Genomic DNA, 10,455 nt, shown 5'->3' with positions numbered 1-10,455 from the left:
TGTTGTTCTTAATAATGAAACTTTTTTTCCTTTAATGGTAATCCATATAGTTTGCTTCCATCTTTTGTACCCCTTGAGTGCATGTTCCTCAAATTCAGAAGGGGTAAAGGCACCTGATCATTTTGGACAAAAATTGTTAACTAATAGACAACCAAAGGACACATTCATGAATATTATGAAACATTGCACAAATGAAGCAAACTGCATTAAATGAAAACTCTAAAGAATAGAATGGTTGCTCAAGAGTATGATTCTCATATAGAATATACTATATTCAAATGTATTACAACAATATGTGTAGTGTTTATGATTTTCTTCTGAAAGCACTGGCCAACAGACTTTTTGTAGGTTTTGAGAGGTCTTGTCCAAATGCATGAATATACAAGTTGATAAAGTCTGTTATACTATAGGATGTTTTCATTAACATGTTATCAAACATCTTCTCTTTCTAGTCATGGATAAAATCTGTGAGGACCCGTGCGGGCGTGTGTTTAGTCCCACATCGGTTATTCGCTGGGTAGATCTTGGGTACTTATACAGGATCAAGAAACCCAAATAATACTTTCCGGCTAGCCATTTTGGGTGAGGTCCTGAATTGTTACAAATGGTATCAGAGCGAACCCGGCCCATAACATATGTGGACTAGGGAACACTGCAGCACGGATCCATTGGGGCTAACCGCGGGCCAATCGTGGTGTTTGTGATTAAATTTGAATAGATATGAACCCTTAGCCTGACGAGGACGTCATGACTTGAACGGGGGGAGTATGTAAGGACCCGTGCGGGCGTGTGTTTAGTCCCACATCGGTTATTCGCTGGGTAGATCTTGGGTACTTATACAGGATCAAGGAACCCAAATAATACCTTCCGGCTAGCCATTTTGGGTGAGGTCCTGGGTTGTTACAAAATCTGTAGTAACCAATTGAAGCAAAACTCAACCAGTTAGCATTGCGCGCTTTTAAGGGACTTTCATATTACTTGGCTTAACCAAATCTTGCAAAGTGGAAGAAAGATGATTGACATTAATAGTGCCAATATGAAGGAATTTATGTATCAAAAACAAGCATTGTCCAAAACCAAATACATAAACAATCTAAATTAAAATTAGATACAATTAAATAGAACATAAAGTGCACATCTAGGAAAAAATCTCCAAATATATAAAACTAAATACAATTAAAACAATTGAACCAAACAGAACATGACTATACAAAGCTAGTGTAATGCAATAAATATAATTTAAATTTATCACAAGGAGAGAACCATCTAACCTTTTTCAGCTATGATATTGCATGATGGGCACTCGCATCTAATTTCTAGATTACCATTACTAAATATTCTGAGCTTTCCAACAGTGTCCCCGTATTTGCTTGTGCAGCCGCATTGGATCTCAACAAAATCTTCGCCTTTCGTCAGCCCGTTCATATCCTTCAATTCATCATCAGTGAAGAAAATGACAGCACTATTTCTTGAGCCACCAGCAGCCATTTTTTCTCTTTACGAGATGACTCAAAGGTTTCCTATGGAGACAGAGAAGCGGTAGAAATATATAAGAGAAATATATTTTTATAAGTAGCACCTATTTTAGGAAACAAACTATATATTGGAGGCTTATAAGTATCCTAAAAGGAGGAGGTTGCCTCAAAGAGTTCTAGAATTTGATCAAGGTAGATTTGTCAAGGAAAGGCGAGATCTAAGAGGAATTAACATTAAAAAATCAAGAAGAAATATATAAGCACCCTAAATATTCATGTCAAACTCGTCGAAACCATAAAAAGCACCACCTCGAGAGACTACAAGTAGGGATGCAAATGGGCCTGGCTTGGTCTAGAGATGTTGACCCAATAGATTGATTTTAATGAGCACAAAATATTTGATTATGATACTAATAATTTGTACTCTCGGAGTAGTTAATTTGTTTTAAAGAAAGCTCAACGAGGTTGAAAGGTTAGAGAAGCATGGAGAAACCTAGAAGAATAAATCTCAAAGTTGGATAAGTTTTTTGAAAAGTTTTGGGAGTTTTTGTAGTGGACGAGTCGACCTTCGACAATTATAACTCGACTCCAGCCAAGCACGAGTCAACCTCCGCACAAGTTGAGTCGACCCTAGAATAGTTATAGATAGAAAATAGAAGGCAATAAAAATCAGCCCTTTTGTGAGCCGACCCTAGTGGATCATGAGTCGACCATATGCAAACTCAAGTCGACTCTAAAGATAGATGAGTTGACCCACTATAACCGCATATGAAAGATAGATCGTAGCAAAAACAAACACTTTTTCAAGTCGACCCTTGAAGAAGAAGAGTCAGCCCCTAAATATTATGAGTCTACCTTCGAAAAAGTCGAGTCGATCCTTGAAGAAGTCGAGTCGACCCATCTGCACCCGACAACAGTAACAACTAGTTTTTTCTGTGAAACAAAAATAGTTGTTTTCACTCCCAACAGCTATTTCAGCTTATCTAACAGCTAGAAATATCTTCTAACTATTTTTTGAAGATATAAATGCATAGAAACACTTAAAGAAGAGGGATTATGAAGATTAAGTTGATGAGGCAAAAGAAAAGGAATACAAGTCAACCACTACTTCTTATGCTTGGACTCAAGAGTTAATTTGAGAAGTGACCATTCAAAGCTGCTACCCACTTTAGAGTGAGCTTTCAAAGATCTATAGAAATAGAGCTTTAGATTTTAATTATTGTGTTTCCCAAAAGATCAAGAGTGAGCAAGAAAGAAAAACAAGAAAGTACTAAAATTTATTCACTTTAAGATCCTAAGATTCGGAGTAATCAATCTCGAGCTATAATGACATATATTCAACCTTTGTAGAGGTTAGTTTGTATTATATTTTCTATCTTTCTTTGTGCATGAGATTAGAGAATCTCGTGTGGGATTTTGGTGTGGCTGATACTATGAGAAATTAGCTGTCTTGTAAGATTTGGTTGTACCCATGAGAGCTAGGTTGTGGTCGATTCTCTAAAAAATTGACTAAGTTTTGCTGAGCTTAGAAATCAGCAAAGAGTTCCTCAATGTTAGAACTTGGGTTTGGTTTAGTTGTACCAGCGAAATAGCTTGATTTTGGTTGATTGCCAGAAAGATAAACTGAGTTTAGTTATGAGCCCGAAAAACAACTATACTGAAATCTTTTTCATAAATTATAGTAAAATTCTCAAAGAAGAAGTCTTGAGGAGCGGACGCAGGAGCTGAGTTTGGCTCCAAACTATTATAAAATTTTTGTGTTTGTATTATTTTTGCTTGTTTCCATCATGTGCATTTATGTATCACTCGTTTTGTTGTGCATAATTAATTTCAGATTAGTTTTACTTAAAAATTGTTTAGGCTTATAAAATTTTTTGAAAAATCCAATTCATCTCTCCTCTTGGGTTATCATCTTGGGCAACAAGGGATTTGAAGAAATTTTCACAAGGTTGGCACCAGAAGCCGGCCCAAGCAAACTAAATGTTGGCCCAAGACTTGGCCCATTTGAATTCCTATAACTAGGAGATAGAAAGATGCATCTTGAAAATAGAAAACCCCTAGAGAAGGGCCCCAACATATATGCCTCCCATCTAAAGAACTAATGAAGCAAGGGATAAAGGTTGAGTCTTTTTTTTTTCCCAAGAGGGATTTTCCTCTTAAGAACTCTGGCAACTCTAATCTATCTCTTTCTCTCCTTTTCTATGCTAGTAGAATTTCCTACAGCGAGAAGCCATTGTGTACAAAACATAAATGGGGAAGGCAGGGTAGGAACATGGAGGAGGAGAAGAGTTCAAATGGAACTTTTGAGGACTTATAGAGCCACAAGGTCATGCATGCATGACATTAGAAAAATATACTAAAAAGCCATAGTGTAGAAGACATAAGTGGAGAAGGCAGGGTGGGGACACAGAAATAGAGAGGAGTTTGAATGGAACTTTTGTGGAGTTATAGAGCCACAAAATCATGCATGCATGATATTAAAAAAAATATAACAAGAAGAATAGGAGGATGGGATGGGAATTTTTTCTCTTATTATTGCTTATGTTTTATATCCTTCACAAATCAATATAAAATTTTCAGGTACAAAGGGGAAGAAAGGGATTTGCCTCTTTGTATGACCTATATCTGTAACTACCCAGTCATCAAAACCCCTTTATACTATGCACACATTGACTTTCTGGAGTAAATTCCTTCGCTTCACACACTATGATACAATGCACTATCAAGGAGGTCAACTTTATTTATTTGCATCTGGATTTTTCCTGTGGTTTCCATTCCATGCCAGTCACCACAATTGCTTGGATAATGAATGCACATTCTTCTAATTGAAATCTTATGAAAGTGGAAAGTGCATTTAGAAACTATTGGAAAATCAACAGAAATTGTAGTTAATATGCAAGGAAGAAAGGAGAATCTTCATAAATATTCTACTTTCCAGTATATTGCTTCCATTTTCTTTATTTTATTCACTTTTGTTTAAAAAACATACTATTTCACGCATGCTTTGAATGCCCTATGGGGTAGAAATCCTCCTCATACTTTCTTCTTGTTTACCACTATCATCTAAGAAGAAAATGAAAACTTTATATAGATTGGTGGATAGCATATAAAGTCTTCATATATCTATTTTTATGCATACTACTTTGAGGCAATCAACTTAATACAGAATGTATGTAGGTTCTACATTCTTCGATCCTACAAAATGCCTAGATTTTTATTTTTTTTCTATTTTTTTTCAGAATGTGCCTTTTTGGAGGTATATCTCAACTTTACTAGGAAAACAAAATTTTCTCATTTGAAAGAAAGTAAAAGCAAAAAGTCTTGTATGCATAGACTTCCCATATTCCAAAAACAGTTGGATAAATTTCTATTGTATTAAAAACATATTACCTAACTATTCTTGTTTTTCATGAATTTTAAATGAATAAACACCTGATTCGAAGATGGAATCATCCGATACAATCAAGATTCACCGTTTCGATATCGGACCCTGTATCGGTGCCACAGTAGCACAGTATCGTATGGTATGATATGAAATTTTTTTTGATGTACCGAGTGTCGGTACATCACCTGTACTAGATACCGGTATCGAATAAGTATGGTACGGTGCCCTATACTACCTAGTTCGAGTCAGTATGGCATACCGTAGATATAATAGAAGACTGAAAAATGAAAATCTTTTGCTTCACTATTGAGGATTGTAGAGTATGCTGCAGAAATTGGATAAAAAGAGTGGCTAACCTGCAAGTGGATGGTGATTCAAGGAAACGCCTCTGTCCTTGGTGATGGAACTGCGAATTGGGAGACTTCTGCAGTATCCTATTTATAAGAATGAGCACTTTGAGGTTCACGATAAAAGCACATTTTCCATTGTTAAAATTGTGCCGTTATAGCCTATTTTTGACTAATAATTAATTGTAGTCTTGTCGATTTTCATGAGTATATCTTCCCACATTTATTAGGCAAATCTTTGATATCAATATAATCTTTGCAAAAAAAGTAACTTAGCAAGTTCGCATTGGGGTATAGGTGCCAATTCAAATTTCTATAATGACATTGAATGCCAAAATATAGGGGTGCAAATAGGTTGGGTCAGACCGGGTCATGAGTGACCCCGATCTAATCCGGTTTCTTATTCAGGTTCTAATGTTGGATCAGACTCAATCCAATAGAAGATCGGGTCAAGTCGGGTCGGGTTGGATCTATAGCTAAAATTTCTAACTCAATGGGTCATTCAAGTCGAGTTGGGTTCATATATAATTCGATCCTAACCCAAAAAAAATTGAGTCTGAGTTAGGTCCAATTCGAGTCCAGATCGGGTCCAAATGAATATAAAAGAGTATAACTGTGAGTGTGAAACAGAAAGCAACCTCAATGACTTTTTTTTTGGATATTGAAGAAAAAAATTACAAACCAGATAAGGTTAACTGGCTGCAAAAACAACATGCAATACTCATCAAATCAGATTATCTAGGGAACAACCCATGTCTTCATACATTTCGAGGCCTGGTTGTTACTTTGTTGCTACAAATGCTCATTATTCTTTAATAAACCTTCAAAACCAAGCAATGAAACTGCATGAATTATTCTATATTTTGAATTAGAGCTATAAACTCAAGATGCAAAATATTGCTCATATACAGGACATGCATATCAGTCATAAGGCATAACTTAGAGAACAATAGGGGCTTTTTCGGGTCCAAAAGGTTTACCGGGTTTGGGTCGTAGGGCTAGAAAACCAAAATTGCCTAAAATTCAAATGGATCGGGTTGGGTCGGGTCTGAATTCAATAAATCCAAATCCAACCCGAAAAATAGAACGGATCCAATTTTAGAACCCAACCCAGCCCCACTGGTTCTCCAAAATGGGTCGAATCGGGTCTAAGCAGGTCGGGTCGGGTCATGGGTCAACCCGATCCATTTGTAGCCTTACCAAAATCATAGTTATCTAGTGGAATTTTTGGGTACCTATAATTACTTTTACAACTTAGGAAGTATTTAATTTAACATTCTAATTGGAAGCAAATTTGAATCTGTTTGAAATTGCATGTCTCAATTGTAGCTTGTTATTAGTAATAACTTCATTTTTTGGGTTAGGAACAATGTAAGGAATTTGCTAAAGAATACGGATGGTAGTTGAGACATTGTTGTTTCTCAACGAAAGTAGCTATATGATGCTAATGGAGAAGGTATTCTTCTTCTAGTTGAAAATCTGAGGAGCTAGTGACATGTTCAGAGGATGTTTTAGTTTCAAACATGCAGACTCTTAATGAGGTCATGGATATGGGGATTGGCATACCTTATATTGGAGGATCTATAGTTCTATCATCACAGCCATCTATTTTTCTCAATAGATTTTTATAACCCTTAGGGTGGAGATGGGGTGATTCTGTCATAATAAGATAAGATACAAGTCTCAAATCAATACAACATAAAAACCTAAGATACCTAATTCAAACAATTAAGAACAATAATTGCTAATACTAGATAAAAAAGGCTTTGTAGATTGCTCTATACTACTAATTACATGGACAAATGGCCAAGGAGACAAAAATCTCAACATTAATGTAAAACTAGAAACCATAAAACTTTTGAGATAAAAGTAAAATGAAGAGCAAATTAATTGAATGAAGATGTATTTTAATGTCACATGATTATTATTACAAATATTGATTATATTCATAGATTTGTTACTCCTTTTTCATTTTAAAGATACATTGCACAATCATATAGCAAGGTTTATACTTCAAAGTTTCAAAGATAATTGCATAATATACATTTCACTTTTAAAATTGTTGGCTTCAACAATCCTCCTAAACAATATGGCTTGCATATTTTTTCCTTCCTCACCTAAAGCATAAGAATTCTAAGTTTCAAGGATCGCATGCCAAAACTATTTCTCAATCTGCTTCCTTGTCAAACTCTAACAAGTCTATGGAGAGAATCTGTTAATTGTTAAGGGCATGTCAGGATAATCTTGTACGATGCAGTAGGAACACAAAACCATAGGTCGGGCCAAGCCTATATTCATAAAATTCCCAAGAATAGCTTCCAAGTGAGATGGCTTGAATCCAATAGGAAGGAGAAAAAAATAGACCTTAGCAACATTTTTTTTTCTTCCAATAGAAATGGAATGGGAAAGTGATTAACATGGGTCGGGCTAGGCTTCATATTTTGTAATACTAAAAATCTTGTTTCTAATCTTGATGATCCAACAAGATTATCCAAATAGGCCCTAAAACATCCCACCACCTCGTCGCACCTCAAATCTCTTTTTATTCTTCTTTTTTCTCATTTTTTGGGGATTTTACTATCATCCGCCATCATCACGATGGCTATAGCTGATACTTGGGGCACTCTTTTCTCTCTCTTTTTCTTTAAGACTAATTTCGACAAGACATCATGGGATTCCCATCCTCTTAGCACCTTCCCAATTACAACACCCATCCGCTCCCTTGTTTCATCGTTCACTAGTCTGATTTCTCGTTTCAAACAACCGTTGACTGCTAGTCCTCCAACCGAGCCTCTCCTCTATGACCCCTCATGACCAATGTTGAAGCATCAATTGATGCCAAGACCTAACATGGCTGCCACACCACTATTGCTAGATATGGGTCTTTAGGTAGTGAAGGACCACGGTCATTGCCTTTCACCACCATCTTCCCTCTCACTCTACCTCTTCCTAGGGGAATGACCGACCACTTCCTTGTTTTTCCTCCCTTCTTACTTTTCCTCACTCTCCCCTTTCTCCTCTCTTCCTCTCTTCTTCTTCACCACAAGAAAATTGACTTTCAGTAGCTACTGTGACTACCACTAAAAGTTTTTAAAAGCCATCGCTAAATGTATTTAGTAGCGGCCAGTAGTGGCTGCCACACTGGTAACTAAAAATCGTGTCACTAAAATACTTAGTGACCTAAAATGTGGCCACCACTAAAAGCAACTTTTTTAGCAGTAGCCAGATCCTGGTCACTAAAAGATTAAGATTTAGTAGCAGCCTGTAGTGGCTGCCATAAAATAACTTTTCAATGATGGCCATGATGTGGCCACAGAAGGATGCTTTCCGATTGGCCATATTTCTTCAACTTTTTCTCATATTTTTCATCATTGACATGATTTCCATCATAATATTCTTTAATTACTGGTGATGATTTTGTGTGGGGTGCCGAGACTTAGGTTTTATTTTGAATTATAATGGTTATAGTTTGATAAAATATAATTTTAGATATTATGGTCGTAAGAGGACTTTCAGAATTAATTAGATTTACCTCCTACTTATTCTTGCAAGATGAGCAATGATCCATTTTTTGTAAATTTTTTAATTAAATAAAATTATTTTTAATATAAAATAAATTATAAATCAATGTACATGTGATTTTTGAATTTTATGAAATTATGATTTGAATGGAAAATAGATTGTAATTCCAAAGCAAAATTCTTATTATGGAATATTACGCATGTTGATTATAGATTTTATATATAGAGTATGCATAGTTTAATTAGAACATGGCGTATATTATTCTATAAAAAGATCTTCGATACATTTTGAAGCCTGATTATATTTGATATCCTGTCAATAAAGGTTATGCATCAGCATTTTGATACTCTGTCATTTTGGGTTATGCATTGGTACTTTCATAACCTCTTGTTGGGAGTTATATATTGGCACTTCAATACCCTGCCAGTTTGGTTTATACATTGGCACTTCAATACCCTGTCATGAATGATTATGCATTAGCATTTTGATACCCTACCAATCGGTGTTCTCTATTGATACTTTGACTATTTTCAAGCTTATCAGCCACACAATATAAGTGTAGTCACAGTCAGAAAGGCTGTTAAGTTGAATTATAATATTTTTTAATGGTTCTTACAAATATATATATGAGCAGGGATATGATATTTTAAGTTGTTCTTATCCATATGAACTAAGTATTTAAGAAATTACATATAGTCTTATTTACCTTATTTAAACATATTAACGTTGCCTATATATTTAGTGTTAGTAAAAAAACTTGTCCGAGTTATCTAGTTGAGATGCTCATTGCTTATTAGGCTATTGAGCTTACTATTCAGACTTTTCTTTTGTTATAGATTTGAAGAGTTAGATGCTAACAGGGTATTGTTACAGGTGTGTAATTAGAAGTGAGAGACGATCATTCCAACATATCTTAGAATTAATATTGCTTTCTTAGTTTAATACAGGAAACATGTTATAAAGCTATGTTTGAAGAATAATTGATGTAAGACTCTCATGAACAAAAAATTTGGATATGTTTATTAACTTGGATATATTAATTATTATGATATTATGATGGAAGCCTTGCAAGCTTGTGGGAAAATTCTGTAAGTGTATGCAGTGGTTGCCATGTTCCTATCTCATGATTTTGAATTGGAGGCATGGCGATTATTATGGTATTAGAGCATAAGTTATAATGTTTATAGCTAAACATAAGATGAGTGTAGGTGGGGTGGACACTTGCGATATGTTCTTTTGTTATTTATAATATGACTTTATGATTTTCTCATATTCAACTATTGTCTGATAGATATAGGTTAAGATATCTCCATGTTGGATGAAAAGGCCCACCAGAAATGCTGCTAGGGAATCTTCAAATAGCAGACTGGCGGTATTCCTAGCAGATTGATGGCACTCTTCAGCAGGAGGGAGTCATTGATCTTAAAATACTTAGATAGAGCAGCATGAACATGGTATGCTCCAACTAATGCAAATATTAGTTGGAATGTTGTAGATGCAAAAGCAGATGCTATAACAACAAAAGATGCAATAGGAGCCGTTGCAACAATAGCAGGCGCAGCAACGGAAGTGATTTGGGGCTCAACAGTAGCAGCATAGTGGTATCTCTAAGTTTAAGATGTTGGCACCACCAACTTTCTAGGGAACCACAAACCCTAGAAGCTGAGATTTGACTAAAAGAAATAGAGAAAACATTTGCAGTTCCAAGAAGTTGGGATGATGAGAA

Source organism: Phoenix dactylifera, chromosome 8 (assembly GCF_051530095.1).
Source record: "Phoenix dactylifera cultivar Ajwa chromosome 8, Ajwa_hap1_PhDact_Kaust_v1.1, whole genome shotgun sequence".
Lineage (NCBI taxonomy): Eukaryota > Viridiplantae > Streptophyta > Magnoliopsida > Arecales > Arecaceae > Phoenix > Phoenix dactylifera.
This window is presented reverse-complemented; position numbering follows the sequence as displayed.